The following is a 17500-nucleotide window of genomic DNA, read 5'->3' as shown; positions in this document are numbered from 1 at the left end:
CAAAAACAGACACAGACACACACACACACACACACACACACACACAGACACACACACACACACACAAAAACAGACACAGACACACACACACACACACACACACACAAAAACAGACACACACACACACACACAAAACAGACACAGACACACACACACACACACACACACACAAAAACAGACACACACACACACACACACACACACACACAGAGACACAGACACACACACACACACACACAAAAACAGACATACACACAGACAGAGACACACACACACACACACACACACACACACAGACACACACACACACACAAAAACAGACACACACACACACACACACACACACACAGACACACACACACACAAAAACAGACACACACATACAGACACACACACATAAAACAGACACACAAACACACACACACACACACACACACACACACACACAGAGACACAGACACACACACACACACACACAAACAGACATACACAAAAACAGACACACACACACACAGAGACACAGACACACACACACACACACACAAAAACAGACATACACACAGACAGAGACACACACACACACACACACACACACACACACACACACAAAAACAGACACACACACACACACACACACACACACACATACATATTATTACTTTGTGAAGTACTTTGCGTTACATTATATATGTATAAGAAGTGCTTTACAAATAAAGTCTGATGGATCATAAATCTGCCAAAATAATAAGTTATAAAAAGCAACGACCAGCTTGAAATGTTGCACGTTTTCTTTTGCACAACTTATTTTTCACAAGCTCCTTGCTCCAGAAACCTGCAGTGTTTGGGCCACGCAGCCTGAGTTTACGGAGCGTCCTCCGTGGTCGGCGTGTACGGCAGGACCTCGTCAAACAGACCACAGGCCAGCTGATTTGGGCCTCAGGGCAGATTACTGACAGCGTCAACTAGAGATGCACCGATAGAGCGGCCGGTGACCGGAATTGGCCGGTTTTCACGTGCTCGGCCATGACCGGCGACCTGCAGGTCAGTCTGACATATGGTGATGTCATGCTGGTCAACGCTCCAATTAACTGACAACATAAGTTATACCAGTTACAGTTCTCAAGGACGCACGCACACACGGACGCCACGGCACGGACGCCACGGCACGCTCTCTTTCTCCTTTCTCTCAACTTCTCCTCCGTGTGTCGGCGCTATTCTCCACATGTAGGAACCTGGTGAATTAACCTGCAACATGTCAGCTGTTTGGGAATTCTTCAGCGTGTGTGCAGAAGATAACAAGTTTACAATATGCAACACCTGCAAGGAGAAAGTAGGGCGTGGAGGGACGACACCAAAAACCTAAATCACATTTCTTTAGTTGATATTGATGTGAAAAGAAGGAAATGGTTCTAACATTGCTCTTTAGATGTGTGTGAATGTCCCCCACCAGGAGTAATTTATATAGTTCTATTTTATAGTGATCCATTATCTGTTCAACACATGTTCTATTAAAGAAAAGATAGAAAATAAATATGTGTGTGAGCTGTAAAGTGGTTAGAAAAAATGAAATCAGAATCAGCTAAAATCGGTATCAGCTGGTCTAACTCAAAGAAAATCAGAAATCAGAATCGGCCTAGAAAGTTGGAATTGGTGCATCTCTAGCGTCAACGCTCAGCAGTAACTGGGGCTGCCAGAGACGTCGGCTCACACACACACAGACACACACACACACACACAGACACACACACACACAGACAGACGCCTGCTATCAGAGATGCATCTCTGCATTGACTAAAGTTAACAGCTCTGCTGACTGCAGGGTGAAAATGGGAAAGCCAGCGTCAGTTTCCAGCGCTCTCCTTCAGCTGAATGTTCTGGATGTGACTCAGTGGAGCAGATTCTCACACAACAACTGGCTGGTAAATGCAGCGCTGAGGCCAATATTAGCAGCAGATCAGATGACAGCGGGGGGGGGAGGGGGGGGGGTCCTGCACCGACTGACCGTCAGATACTGCAACTGTTGTCTTCTCTTGGCTCAGACCAGACGCTCAAACACAAACCATGTCGGAGGAAAGGCCCTATTTTAATGATCTGAGGTCACGGCGTGAAGCGTCTGGTGCAGGTGTGTTTAGGGCGTGTCCTAATCCACTTCTGCTAGTTTGACGGCTGATAAAAAGGGTCCGTGTGCCGGGGTCATGGTTCTAAAGGGTTGTACTTAGTGTCTTCATTAATCAGAGGGGTGTTTTGGGCGTAACATGCAATCAGCCAATCAGAGATCATCTCCCATTCCCTTTAAAAGCCAGGCGTGTTTGGACCATGCAGCATTGCTGTTATGATGGAGGATTTGCACCGTAATATTTTTATTTGTAATCTTCTGCATGTGTGTGTGCTGCTGTGTGTGTGTGTGTGTGTGTGTGTGTTGCTGTGTGTCCCTGTGTGTGTAACAAGCATAGTGTGTGTGCGCTGTGCACGAGCCTAGGAGCATTTTACTAATGCTCTGTTAAAATAACAATGAAATGCTGCGTTATTGACTTTAGACCAGGTTGTTGTTGGTCAATGGCGCCATCACTTCCTGCTGCCTCAAGATAGCAATACTCCCAGAATGCACCTGAACACACCTCCCTGTAAGACCAGCACACCCAGAATGCACCTGAACACACCTCCCTGTAAGACCAGAACACCCAGAATGCACCTGAACACACCTCCCTGTAACACCAGCACGCCCATGGGCCACAGATTTGCTGTTTAAACGACGTGGGCACTGGACTGACAACTGGGTCGGTCTTAAACTAGCAAAGACACTTGGGTAGGCTTTGCGGTGCGCTGCACCGGGTGCAGGATAGGGCCCAGAGTCTAAACCATCATCAACCATTCTCCCCATGTTTCTGTGTCTGAGGGCGCCTCCACACCTGCCTCCTTTACTTCTAGAGTGGGTTCTCCCCCTCAGTGTGGGTCCTTTGGGCAGGTGAGATCGCAGCAATCACACTCAGGTGCGCACCAAAAGCGGACCAAACAAGCGCACCGAGACCTGCTGGATGAGGGGGTCTCGGTACGTGATCCGACCTCCAACCACACCAACTATATATACTCCTCCAGTCTGAGCTAACGTCTCCTGTAGTCAGGTAGCTTAGCAGTCTGAGCTAACGTCTCCTGTAGTCAGGTAGCTTAGCAGTGTGAGCTAACGTCTCCTGTAGTCAGGTAGCTTAGCAGTCTGAGATGCAGCAGAGCAGCACACTGTAGCAGCTTCAATGTTCCTCTCTCTCAAACAGACAGCGGTCAAGCTCGCATCTCCGTGGTCAAACCAGCCGCTGCTAAAGTTGGAGACAGGCAGGCAGACAGACAGGCAGGCAGACAGGTAGACAGACAGGCAGACAGACAGGTAGACAGACAGACAGACAGACAGAGCAGAGCCTCGGATAGCAGAGCAGACGTAGTAATGTCACTCACCAAACAATGTCTGATTATTGAAATGAAATGAGACTGCACTCCCCTCAGGTTGCAGATTTAGAGTATGCAAATCTGGCCACGTGGTGTGTATGTGTACGCCCGCTGTATACAGCGTAGACATCCACGTAGGGTAGCTGAAAAAGCAAACAGATAACACGCCACTTGGCTTAAGAAAGTTGGCGTTTATGTTTAGGCGAGGTCATGTTGCGTAGTCACTGTTTTTATAACTTGTTGTTGAAGTGTTTTCAGCAGTCAGCACCGGCCCGGTTTGACGGCTTTACAATGGGATGTCAACAGTTTTCTGAAGGGGCCTTTCTCCCAGCATGCTTTGTTTTAGGGAGGGTTAGTAGGGGTGAGGAGGGGTGAGGAGGAGTCACATCAAAGCAGGGTGAGTGAGGTTCCCATGGGGGAAAGAGGGAGGCCACCCACTCTGCTGCTGAATAATAACTCCATTATCCTGCACACACACACCAGAGTCCTGTGATGAAATACAGCGTTTAATCCCAGTTAGCTCTCTGCTCTCTGACTGAAGGAACAGACACACAACAGACACCAGATCTCTGACAACACAGACAGACACACAACAGACACCAGATCTCTGACAACACAGACAGACACACAACAGACACCATGTCTCTGAGATCTCTGAGTTATAACGAGGTCAAAGGTCACATCCTTCACACACTTTTAGGAACGAAAACCCCACTTTCTATGAAAAGATATTTACTCAGCATGAGAAAGCACATCAACGCACGGAAATGGAGGATTATTATAATTATAATTATTAGGCTAATATTAGACGGCTACATTCATGGGTTTCATCGGAAGTGGGTTGGAAGAACACACACACACACACTCTCACACACACACACACACACACACACACACACTCTCTCTTCTGATTCTAAAAACCAAGATGGTGACGGCCAAAATACGACCCGCACATTCTCATGGCCAGTTGATTTTAACATCACAGCGTGTGTGTGTGTGAGTCTCTGTGTCTGTCTGTCTGTCTGTCTGTCTGTCTGTCTGTCTGTGTGTGTGTGTGTGTGTGTGTGTGTGTGTGTGTGTGTGTGTGTGTGTGTGTGTGTGTGTGTGTGTGTGTGTGTGTGTGTGTGTGTGTGTGTGTGTGTGTGTGTGTGTGTGTGTGTGTGTGAAAACCAGCGTCTCATATGTGTGAGCTGCAGGACTCTGGAGAAAACACAGTCCAGTGTCTGTGTCCCAGTGTCTGTGTCCCAGTGTCTGTGTCCCAGTGTCTGTGTCTGTGTCCCAGTGTCTGTGTCCCAGTGTCTGTGTCTGTGTCCCAGTGTCTGTGTCCCAGTGTCTGTGTCTGTGTCCCAGTGTCTGTGTCTGTGTCCCAGTGTCTGTGTCCCAGTGTCTGTGTCTGTGTCCCAGTGTCTGTGTCCCAGTGTCTGTGTCCCAGTGTCTGTGTCTGTGTCCCAGTGTCTGTGTCTGTGTCCCAGTGTCTGTGTCCCAGTGTCTGTGTCTGTGTCCCAGTGTCTGTGTGTCCTTTCAGATTAACTAACCCAGTGGGTTCAGGCTGTGCTGGTTGTAATGAATAGCGTCTCTCCCTGGAGGGCTGTGATTCATCCAGTTAACCGTTCAGCTGACGGCTGCTGCTGATGGAAGAACCAGTTCCTGTTGGGTGTGGAGGACCAGGGTGCAGCAAATAACAGTGTCCCTGTCAGACAGGACACGTCTGGACTCAAGCTACACATAGACTCCAGTAGAGAGCCAATCACACACACACACACACACACACACACACCAGTATATAGAGCCAATCACAGTGTTTGTTTACAATAACTTCAATGTAACGGCGCTAAGGAACCAAATATCCTCTCATCTCCTTCATCTAAAATGCATGTTTGATGCTTCCACGTGTCAACACTTTGGCTAATGTTAGCTTGGAGAGCTAATCTACTTGTTGGGCCACAGACTAAAGAACATGACAGAACCTAAACTAGCAGTCAGTCCGACTGATCGGCTGTTCCTAACGCACAGAGACACAGAGAGGCACAGAGACACAGAGAGAGAGAGACAGAGAGAGAGAGAGACAGAGAGAGAGAGAGACAGACAGAGAGAGAGACAGAGACACAGAGACAGAGAGAGAGAGACAGAGAGAGAGAGACAGACAGAGAGAGACAGAGACACAGAGACAGAGAGAGAGAGACAGAGACACAGAGACAGAGGGAGAGAGACAGAGAGAGAGAGAGAGAGACACAGAGAGAGACAGAGAGAGAGAGACAGAGAGAGAGAGAGAGAGAGACAGAGAATAAAAGTTGTGATATTATGAAACTATAAGTCTGACCATGTTAGGGTGATAGGTGGCCCTCTGGGTTTATATATCAGGAAATGTTCCGGCTGATAATGACCCTGATAACAGCCATGAACCAGTTTTCTGATTCCAGGTAACTCTACGGCCAGCTGTAAACAGGAAGTGATCACAGTCAGCAGTCAGCGTCACGGCGGTTTGGTCTATTCTGCAACAACGCGTCCTTATTAATATTCATCCTAAAAACAGACGACATGATATCTGATTAAAGGCCCTCGCGTGTTTAAACAAGCCACCATAAAGAGGGGTCACAGCTTCCCTAAAAAGCTGAGGTCATGACCCTTTTAGTAACAATCACAGTGACACGGCGCACAGGAGACGCAACCTCTGACCCCCCCCCCCACACACACACACACACACACACACACACACACACACACACACACTACTGAACACAGCGACAGAAGACAACAGCTGTCCCAAAGACTGAAACCTCGAGGCTCCAACGAGATGCTGACAGTGTTAGGAGCCCTTCAGATTACAGTCAGATTACAGTCAGTTATACAGTCAGTTATACAGTCAGATTACAGTCAGTTATACAGTCAGTTATACAGTCAGTTTACAGTCAGTTATACAGTCAGATTACAGTCAGTTATACAGTCAGTTATACAGTCAGATTACAGTCAGTTATACAGTCAGTTATACAGTCAGTTATACAGTCAGATTACAGTCAGTTTACAGTCAGTTATACAGTCAGATTACAGTCAGATTACAGTCAGTTATACAGTCAGATTACAGTCAGATTACAGTCAGATTACAGTCAGTTATACAGTCAGATTACAGTCAGTTATACAGTCAGATTACAGTCAGTTTACAGTCAGTTTACAGTCAGTTATACAGTCAGATTACAGTCAGATTACAGTCAGTTATACAGTCAGATTACAGTCAGATTACAGTCAGATTACAGTCAGTTATACAGTCAGTTTACAGTCAGATTACAGTCAGATTACAGTCAGTTATACAGTCAGATTACAGTCAGTTATACAGTCAGATTAGAGTCAGTTATACAGTCAGATTACAGTCAGATTACAGTCAGTTTACAGTCAGTTTACAGTCAGTTTACAGTCAGATTACAGTCAGTTATACAGTCAGATTACAGTCAATTTACAGTCAGATTACAGTCAGATTACAGTCAGTTATACAGTCAGATTACAGTCAGTTATACAGTCAGATTACAGTCAGATTACAGTCAGTTATAGAGTCAGATTACAGTCAGTTATACAGTCAGTTATACAGTCAGATTACAGTCAGTTATAGTCAGTTATACAGTCAGTTATACAGTCAGATTACAGTCAGTTATACAGTCAGATTACAGTCAGTTTACAGTCAGTTTACAGTCAGATTACAGTCAGTTTACAGTCAGTTATACAGTCAGATTACAGTCAGTTATACAGTCAGATTACAGTCAGTTTACAGTCAGTTTACAGTCAGTTATACAGTCAGATTACAGTCAGATTACAGTCAGTTATACAGTCAGATTACAGTCAGATTACAGTCAGATTACAGTCAGTTATACAGTCAGATTAGAGTCAGTTATACAGTCAGATTACAGTCAGATTACAGTCAGTTTACAGTCAGTTATACAGTCAGTTTACAGTCAGTTTACAGTCAGATTACAGTCAGTTATACAGTCAGATTACAGTCAATTTACAGTCAGATTACAGTCAGATTACAGTCAGTTATACAGTCAGATTACAGTCAGTTATACAGTCAGATTACAGTCAGATTACAGTCAGTTATAGAGTCAGATTACAGTCAGATTACAGTCAGTTATACAGTCAGTTATACAGTCAGATTACAGTCAGTTATAGTCAGTTATACAGTCAATTATACAGTCAGTTATACAGTCAGATTACAGTCAGTTATACAGTCAGATTACAGTCAGATTACAGTCAGTTTACAGTCAGTTTACAGTCAGATTACAGTCAGTTTACAGTCAGATTACAGTCAGTTATACAGTCAGTTATACAGTCAGATTACAGTCAGTTATACAGTCAGTTATACAGTCAGTTATACAGTCAGTTATACAGTCAGATTACAGTCAGTTTACAGTCAGTTTACAGTCAGTTATACAGTCAGATTACAGTCAGTTATACAGTCAGATTACAGTCAGTTTACAGTCAGTTTACAGTCAGATTACAGTCAGTTTACAGTCAGTTATACAGTCAGATTACAGTCAGTTATACAGTCAGATTACAGTCAGTTTACAGTCAGTTTACAGTCAGTTATACAGTCAGATTACAGTCAGATTACAGTCAGTTATACAGTCAGATTACAGTCAGATTACAGTCAGATTACAGTCAGTTATACAGTCAGATTAGAGTCAGTTATACAGTCAGATTACAGTCAGATTACAGTCAGTTTACAGTCAGTTATACAGTCAGTTTACAGTCAGTTTACAGTCAGATTACAGTCAGTTATACAGTCAGATTACAGTCAATTTACAGTCAGATTACAGTCAGATTACAGTCAGTTATACAGTCAGATTACAGTCAGTTATACAGTCAGATTACAGTCAGATTACAGTCAGTTATAGAGTCAGATTACAGTCAGATTACAGTCAGTTATACAGTCAGTTATACAGTCAGATTACAGTCAGTTATAGTCAGTTATACAGTCAATTATACAGTCAGTTATACAGTCAGATTACAGTCAGTTATACAGTCAGATTACAGTCAGTTTACAGTCAGTTTACAGTCAGTTTACAGTCAGATTACAGTCAGTTTACAGTCAGATTACAGTCAGTTATACAGTCAGTTATACAGTCAGTTATACAGTCAGTTATACAGTCAGTTATACAGTCAGATTACAGTCAGTTTACAGTCAGTTTACAGTCAGTTATACAGTCAGATTACAGTCAGTTATACAGTCAGATTACAGTCAGATTACAGTCAGATTACAGTCAGTTATACAGTCAGATTACAGTCAGTTATACAGTCAGATTACAGTCAGTTTACAGTCAGTTTACAGTCAGTTATACAGTCAGATTACAGTCAGATTACAGTCAGTTATACAGTCAGATTACAGTCAGATTACAGTCAGTTATACAGTCAGATTACAGTCAGTTTACAGTCAGATTACAGTCAGATTACAGTCAGTTATACAGTCAGATTAGAGTCAGTTATACAGTCAGATTACAGTCAGATTACAGTCAGATTACAGTCAGTTTACAGTCAGTTTACAGTCAGTTTACAGTCAGATTACAGTCAGTTATACAGTCAGATTACAGTCAATTTACAGTCAGATTACAGTCAGATTACAGTCAGTTATACAGTCAGATTACAGTCAGTTATACAGTCAGATTACAGTCAGATTACAGTCAGTTATAGAGTCAGATTACAGTCAGATTACAGTCAGTTATACAGTCAGTTATACAGTCAGATTACAGTCAGTTATAGTCAGTTATACAGTCAGTTATACAGTCAGTTATACAGTCAGATTACAGTCAGTTATACAGTCAGATTACAGTCAGATTACAGTCAGTTTACAGTCAGATGTAGTCAGTTATACAGTCAGTTATACAGTCAGATTACAGTCAGTTATACAGTCAGATTACAGTCAGATTACAGTCAGTTATAGTCAGTTATACAGTCAGTTATACAGTCAGATTACAGTCAGTTATACAGTCAGATTACAGTCAGTTATACAGTCAGTTATACAGTCAGATTACAGTCAGTTTACAGTCAGATTACAGTCAGTTATACAGTCAGATTACAGTCAGATTACAGTCAGTTTACAGTCAGATTACAGTCAGTTTACAGTCAGTTATACAGTCAGTTATACAGTCAGATTACAGTCAGTTATACAGTCAGATTACAGTCAGTTATACAGTCAGATTACAGTCAGTTATACAGTCAGTTATACAGTCAGATTACAGTCAGTTTACAGTCAGTTATACAGTCAGATTACAGTCAGTTTACAGTCAGTTATACAGTCAGATTACAGTCAGATTACAGTCAGTTATACAGTCAGTTATACAGTCAGATTACAGTCAGTTATACAGTCAGATTACAGTCAGTTATACAGTCAGTTATACAGTCAGTTTACAGTCAGTTTACAGTCAGTTTACAGTCAGTTATACAGTCAGATTACAGTCAGATTACAGTCAGTTATACAGTCAGATTACAGTCAGTTTACAGTCAGATTACAGTCAGATTACAGTCAGTTATACAGTCAGATTACAGTCAGTTATACAGTCAGATTAGAGTCAGTTATACAGTCAGATTACAGTCAGATTACAGTCAGTTATACAGTCAGTTTACAGTCAGTTTACAGTCAGATTACAGTCAGTTATACAGTCAGTTATACAGTCAGATTACAGTCAATTTACAGTCAGATTACAGTCAGTTATACAGTCAGATTACAGTCAGTTATACAGTCAGATTACAGTCAGATTACAGTCAGTTGTAGTCAGTTATACAGTCAGTTATAGAGTCAGATTACAGTCAGTTATAGAGTCAGATTACAGTCAGATTACAGTCAGTTATACAGTCAGTTATACAGTCAGATTACGGTCAGTTATAGTCAGTTATACAGTCAGTTATACAGTCAGTTATACAGTCAGATTGCAGTCAGTTATACAGTCAGTTATACAGTCAGTTATACAGTCAGATTACAGTCAGTTATACAGTCAGATTACAGTCAGATTACAGTCAGTTTACAGTCAGATTAGAGTCAGTTTACAGTCAGTTTACAGTCAGATTACAGTCAGTTATACAGTCAGTTATACAGTCAGTTTACAGTCAGATTACAGTCGGTTATACAGTCAGTTATACAGTCAGTTTACAGTCAGATTACAGTCAGTTTACAGTCAGATTACAGTCAGTTTACAGTCAGATTACAGTCAGTTATACAGTCAGATTACAGTCAGTTATACAGTCAGATTACAGTCAGATTACAGTCAGTTTACAGTCAGTTTACAGTCAGATTACAGTCAGTTATACAGTCAGATTACAGTCAGTTATACAGTCAGATTACAGTCAGTTATACAGTCAGATTACAGTCAGTTTACAGTCAGTTTACAGTCAGTTATACAGTCAGATTACAGTCAGATTACAGTCAGTTATACAGTCAGATTACAGTCAGTTTACAGTCAGATTACAGTCAGTTATACAGTCAGATTACAGTCAGTTATACAGTCAGATTACAGTCAGTTATACAGTCAGATTACAGTCAGATTACAGTCAGTTTACAGTCAGTTATACAGTCAGTTTACAGTCAGTTTACAGTCAGATTACAGTCAGTTATACAGTCAGATTACAGTCAGTTATACAGTCAGATTACAGTCAATTTACAGTCAGATTACAGTCAGATTACAGTCAGTTATACAGTCAGATTACAGTCAGTTATAGTCAGTTATACAGTCAGATTACAGTCAGTTATAGTCAGTTATACAGTCAGTTATACAGTCAGTTATACAGTCAGATTACAGTCAGTTATACAGTCAGATTACAGTCAGTTATACAGTCAGTTTACAGTCAGATTACAGTCAGTTATACAGTCAGATTACAGTCAGATTACAGTCAGATTACAGTCAGTTATACAGTCAGATTACAGTCAGATTACAGTCAGTTATACAGTCAGATTACAGTCAGTTATACAGTCAGATTACAGTCAGATTACAGTCAGTTATACAGTCAGATTACAGTCAGTTTACAGTCAGATTACAGTCAGTTTACAGTCAGTTTACAGTCAGATTACAGTCAGTTATACAGTCAGTTTACAGTCAGATTACAGTCGGTTATACAGTCAGTTATACAGTCAGTTTACAGTCAGATTACAGTCAGTTTACAGTCACATTACAGTCAGTTTACAGTCACATTACAGTCAGTTTACAGTCAGATATCTGTCAGTCTTTAGCCAGTTTTGGAATACCAGCCAACACTAATTAATTAAGTATGTGGAGATTTTTGGCAGCCAGCCTTCCAACAGAAAGCACGATGAAGACGGAGGATAAACCAGCAGGATTTACAACTCCAACCAGAAGGTTTTGTGATGTTACAAAGAAAACGCAATTTAATAATTTGGCCGATGAAAAAGATGCTTGGCCGGTGGACTTTGTGAGAGAGAGAGATGAACTCTAACACCAGATACTGATAGAGTGGCCTTTTATAGTGTCCAGCCTAAGTCACACCTGTGCAGTAATCATGCTGTCTAATCAGCATCTTGAGATGCTACACCTGTGAGGTGGATGGATTATCTCGTGCTCACTAACACAGATTTAGATTTAGACAGATTAGGGAACAATATTTGAGAGAAATAGGCCTTTTGTGTACGTAGAAAAAGTCTCAGATCCTTGAGTTCAGCTCATGAAAAATGGGGGCAAAAACAAAAGTGCTGCGTTTATAATTTTGTTCAGTATACTTGTTTCTGTATTTACGGTTTATTTTAATGTTTAATATGTTTGTTTGTTTAGGTATGCATCATTCACAAAGGCATATTCCACATGAGTGTAAGTTGTTGTGGCCGTAAAGCCTTCTCTGATTGTGAGAGTGAAAGGGTTAATGTCCTCCTGACTGCTTGTTGCTCCTGGGATGTTTGCATGTATTTAAAGTCACATTTGGAGCTAAATGGTTCCCTGTCTAAGCAAATGATCATCTGGGTACAAACAGTCCATGTCACAGAGACAGCTAACAGAGCAGGGAGAATGAGAGGGGGGAACACCAGAGCAGGGGGAATGACAGGGGGGACACCAGAGCAGGGGGAATGAAAGGGTGGAACGCCATAGCAGGGGGAATGAGAGGGGGAAACGCCAGAGCAGGGGGAATGAGAGGGGGAAACACCAGAGCAGGGGGGGAAACACCAGAGCAGGGGGAATGAGAGGGGGAAACGCCAGAGCAGGGGGAATGAGAGGGGGAAACACCAGAGCAGGGGGAATGAGAGGGGGAAACACCAGAGCAGGGGGAATGAGAGGGGGGAACGCCAGAGCAGGGGGAATGAGAGGGGGGGGAACACCAGAGCAGGGGGAATGAGAGGGGGGGAACGCCAGAGCAGGGGGAATGAGAGGGGGAAACAGAGCAGGGGGGGAAACACCAGAGCAGGGGGAATGAGAGGGGGAAACGCCAGAGCAGGGGGAATGAGAGGGGGAAACACCAGAGCAGGGGGAATGAGAGGGGGAAACATAGGAGAAGATGTTCCTTTTTAAACGCAAAAGCCTAACTGAAGTTAATATATATATATATATATATATATATATATATATATATATATATATATATATATATATATATATATATATATATATATATATTTACAGGAGCAGTTCCCAGGTAAGAGGAGTCCTGTGTGAAAAGCTCCAATCAGTTTTCCATCTGATTCTTACGTCATCCTGTGGTAATGAATCAGCCCGTTTGTTCCTCTGGACCGTAACGTGCTGCGGCTTGTTTTAAAGACACAGAGAGACGTCCTCTCAGGGATCAAAGATCCATCTGTCGGATCTTATCTCACTCAGAGATTAACCAGCAGGAATGAGAGCCAATTACGTACAGCGTAAGGAGCTCCGGGCGGGAAACATTACACAGGAATACTACAGATACCAGTGCTGTCAGGACACATCCACACACAAGTATTTAAAGGATCTTCACACTGTGCTTTGCAAGGCTGGGACCATATGGTTTTGTCCCAATTCAATTCTTTCCTGATACATGGGCCCAGACTGGATTTGTGTTGTCAGTTTACAGCCAATTTACAGTCAGATTACAGTCAGTTTTCAGCCAGTTTTCGGCCAGTTTACAGTCAGTTTTCAGCCAGTTTACAGTCAGTTTTCAGCCAGTTTTCGGCCAGTTTACAGTCAGTTTTCAGCCATTTCTCAGTCAGTTTACAGTCAGTTTTCAGCCAGTTTACAGTCAGTTTTCAGCCAGTTTTCGGCCAGTTTACAGTCAGTTTTCGGCCTGTTTTCAGCCAGTTTTCAGCCATTTCTCAGTCAGTTTACAGTCAGTTTTCAGCCAGTTTTCGGCCAGTTTACAGTCAGTTTTCAGCCAGTTTACAGTCAGTTTTCAGTCAGTTTTCAGCCAGTTTTCGGCCAGTTTACAGTCAGTTTTCGGCCTGTTTTCAGCCAGTTTTCAGCCATTTCTCAGTCAGTTTACAGTCAGTTTTCAGCCAGTTTACAGTCAGTTTTCAGTCAGTTTTCAGCCAGTTTTCGGCCAGTTTACAGTCAGTTTTCGGCCTGTTTTCAGCCAGTTTTCAGCCATTTCTCAGTCAGTTTACAGTCAGTTTTCAGCCAGTTTTCGGCCAGTTTACAGTCAGTTTTCAGCCAGTTTACAGTCAGTTTTCGGCCTGTTTACAGTCAGTTTTCGGCCTGTTTTCAGTCAGTTTTCGGCCAGTTTACAGTCAGTTTTCAGCCAGTTTTCAGCCATTTCTCAGTCAGTTTACAGTCAGTTTTCAGCCAGTTTTCAGCCAGTTTTCAGCCATTTCTCAGTCAGTTTTCGGCCTGTTTTCAGTCAGTTTTCAGTCAGTTTTCGGCCAGTTTTCAGCCAGTTTTCAGCCAGTTTTCAGCTAGTTTTCAGTCAGTTTTCGGCCAGTTTTCAGCCAGTTTTCAGCTAGTTTACAGTCAGTTTTCGGCCTGTTTTCAGTCAGTTTTCAGCCAGTTTTCGGCCAGTTTTCAGTCAGTTTTCGGCCAGTTTACAGTCAGTTTACAGTCAGTTTTCGGCCTGTTTTCAGCCAGTTTTCAGCCATTTCTCAGTCAGTTTACAGTCAGTTTTCGGCCTGTTTTCAGCCAGTTTTCAGCCAGTTTTCAGTCAGTTTACAGTCAATTTACAGTCAGTTTTCAGTCAGTTTTCAGCCAGTTTACAGTCAGTTTTCAGTCAGTTTACAGTCAGATTTCAGCCAGTTTACAGTCAGTTTTCGGCCTGTTTACAGTCAGTTTTCGGCCTGTTTTCAGTCAGTTTTCAGCCAGTTTTCGGCCAGTTTACAGTCAGTTTTCAGCCAGTTTTCAGCCATTTCTCAGTCAGTTTACAGTCAGTTTTCAGCCAGTTTTCAGCCATTTCTCAGTCAGTTTTCGGCCTGTTTTCAGTCAGTTTTCAGTCATTTTTCAGTCAGTTTTCAGCCAGTTTTCGGCCAGTTTTCAGTCAGTTTTCGGCCAGTTTTCGGCCAGTTTACAGTCAGTTTTCAGTCAGTTTTCGGCCAGTTTTCAGCCAGTTTTCGGCCAGTTTTGAGCCAGTTTTCAGTCAGTTTACAGTCAGTTTTCGGCCAGTTTTTGGCCAGTTTTCAGCCAGTTTGTTGTGTATGTATTTATAATCTGCTCTTGCTTGTCCAACATTGTAGAGACAGATATGGAGATAGTAACGGTCCAAAATGACACAAAACAACCCCAAAGGAAACACAAAGGACCAAAAAGAGACACAACATGACTACAAAGAGACACAGACTTGTAAATTGCATTTTTTTTTTTTTTACTGAATAACAAAAACACTACAAACATTACACAGGAATACTACAGATACCAGTGCTGTCAGGACACATCCACACACAAGTATTTAAAGGATCTTCACACTGTGCTTTGCAAGGCTGGGACCATATGGTTTTGTCCCAATTCAATTCTTTCCTGATACATGGGCCCAGACTGGATTTGTGTTGTCAGTTTACAGCCAATTTACAGTCAGATTACAGTCAGTTTTCAGTCAGTTTTCAGCCAGTTTTCGGCCAGTTTACAGTCAGTTTTCAGCCAGTTTACAGTCAGTTTTCAGTCAGTTTTCAGCCAGTTTTCGGCCAGTTTACAGTCAGTTTTCAGCCAGTTTACAGTCAGTTTACAGTCAGTTTTCAGCCAGTTTACAGTCAGTTTTCAGTCAGTTTTCAGCCAGTTTTCGGCCAGTTTACAGTCAGTTTTCGGCCTGTTTTCAGCCATTTCTCAGTCAGTTTACAGTCAGTTTTCAGTCAGTTTTCAGCCAGTTTTCGGCCAGTTTACAGTCAGTTTTCGGCCTGTTTTCAGCCAGTTTTCAGCCATTTCTCAGTCAGTTTACAGTCAGTTTACAGCCAGTTTACAGTCAGTTTTCAGCCAGTTTTCAGCCATTTCTCAGTCAGTTTACAGTCAGTTTTCGGCCTGTTTTCAGTTAGTTTTCAGCCATTTCTCAGTCAGTTTTCAGCCAGTTTTCAGCCATTTCTCAGTCAGTTTACAGTCAGTTTTCGGCCTGTTTTCAGTTAGTTTTCAGTCATTTCTCAGTCAGTTTACAGTCAGTTTTCGGCCTGTTTTCAGCCATTTCTCAGTCAGTTTACAGTCAGTTTTCGGCCTGTTTTCAGCCAGTTTTCAGCCAGTTTTCAGTCAGTTTACAGTCAGTTTACAGTCAGATTTCAGCCAGTTTACAGTCAGTTTTCAGTCAGTTTTCAGCCAGTTTACAGTCAGTTTTCAGTCAGTTTACAGTCAGATTTCAGCCAGTTTACAGTCAGTTTTCGGCCTGTTTACAGTCAGTTTTCGGCCTGTTTTCAGTCAGTTTTCAGCCATTTCTCAGTCAGTTTTCGGCCAGTTTTCAGCCAGTTTTCAGCTAGTTTTCAGTCAGTTTTCGGCCAGTTTTCAGCCAGTTTTCAGCTAGTTTACAGTCAGTTTTCGGCCTGTTTTCAGTCAGTTTTCAGTCATTTTTCAGTCAGTTTTCAGCCAGTTTTCGGCCAGTTTTCAGTCAGTTTTCGGCCAGTTTTCGGCCAGTTTACAGTCAGTTTTCAGTCAGTTTTCGGCCAGTTTTCAGCCAGTTTTCGGCCAGTTTTCGGCCAGTTTTCAGTCAGTTTACAGTCAGTTTTCGGCCAGTTTTTGGCCAGTTTTCAGCCAGTTTGTTGTGTATGTATTTATAATCTGCTCTTGCTTGTCCAACGTTGTAGAGACAGATATGGAGATAGTAACGGTCCAAAATGACACAAAACAACCCCAAAGGAAACACAAAGGACCAAAAAGAGACACAACATGACTACAAAGAGACACAGACTTGTAAATTGCATTTTTTTTTTTTTACTGAATAACATAACGCCAAATACACGCACGCACGCACACGCACACACACGCGCACACACACACACACACACACACGCGCACACACACACTCTGAATGCAGGAAGCATGAAACAGCTTTAAGAAGTGTTATATTTTGCAGTTTTTCCAAGTTCAGACTGATGCAAAACAGCTATTTTGCATAGATTTGTTTCTGTATTGTTTATATCATATTAATGTTTAATACGTTTGTTAGTGTATGTATGAACCGATCACCAAGGCAAGTTCCACGTACTGTTGGGCTACGCTGCACGTGGAACGTACGCGGACCGCTGGCGGAGCAGATTTTGCCGCTGAATGTCTCTTTAACCGTCTCCACCTGCAGCAAATAATATTTGTTTTTCTCTGTGTGTATTCACAGCCTCCAGTGCGTGAAGGCCCAGTAACGTGCAGTGCCAGCAGAGCTGCCTCCCTTCATTCCTTGTCTGAGGCCTCCTCTGACTCATTCAACCACTCCTGGTGAGAGTCATTCTCCTCCTGTCTTTGTTCGCTTTCATACTTCAGGGTTAACTTAACTTAACTAAAGAGCTCTGTTGATTTAAAAATGCATAGAGACATCTCTGCGCCCATTGTCTACCTCTGCTTTCATACTGAGTTGCCTTAAGAAAGTGGGCGTGTATGTTTACGATAGTCATGATGCCATGGTGCCTATAGAGCAGATCTCCACTACGCTGCTCTCTGCCCAGTGTTTCTCTGATTACAGTGGAAGCCTTTTGTTGGAGCATCCGCTCTGCAGACGTTACTCTGCA

General features: G+C 42.5%; 1 protein-coding gene and 1 long non-coding RNA gene across 4 annotated transcripts in view; one reads left to right on the top strand and one right to left on the bottom strand.

Moving 5' to 3' along the window:
- LOC116035380 overlaps window positions 1–6196 on the top strand; it is a 6829-nt gene extending 633 nt beyond the window's left edge. Inside the window, exons 2-3 of the long non-coding RNA XR_004101345.2 lie at window positions 1427–1430; window positions 6181–6196. This is a non-coding gene — a long non-coding RNA (uncharacterized LOC116035380). The remainder of the gene's footprint in view (window positions 1–1426; window positions 1431–6180) is intronic.
- The window catches only part of plekhg4 (pleckstrin homology domain containing, family G (with RhoGef domain) member 4), an 80215-nt gene that overhangs the window by 50897 nt on the left and 11818 nt on the right, over window positions 1–17500 (bottom strand). The window lies entirely within an intron of this gene.

This window comes from Sander lucioperca, chromosome 3, assembly GCF_008315115.2.
Source record: "Sander lucioperca isolate FBNREF2018 chromosome 3, SLUC_FBN_1.2, whole genome shotgun sequence".
Classification (NCBI taxonomy): Eukaryota; Metazoa; Chordata; class Actinopteri; order Perciformes; family Percidae; genus Sander; species Sander lucioperca.
Note: the sequence above shows the minus strand (reverse complement) of the source record. Positions and strands in the feature narration are given on the sequence as shown.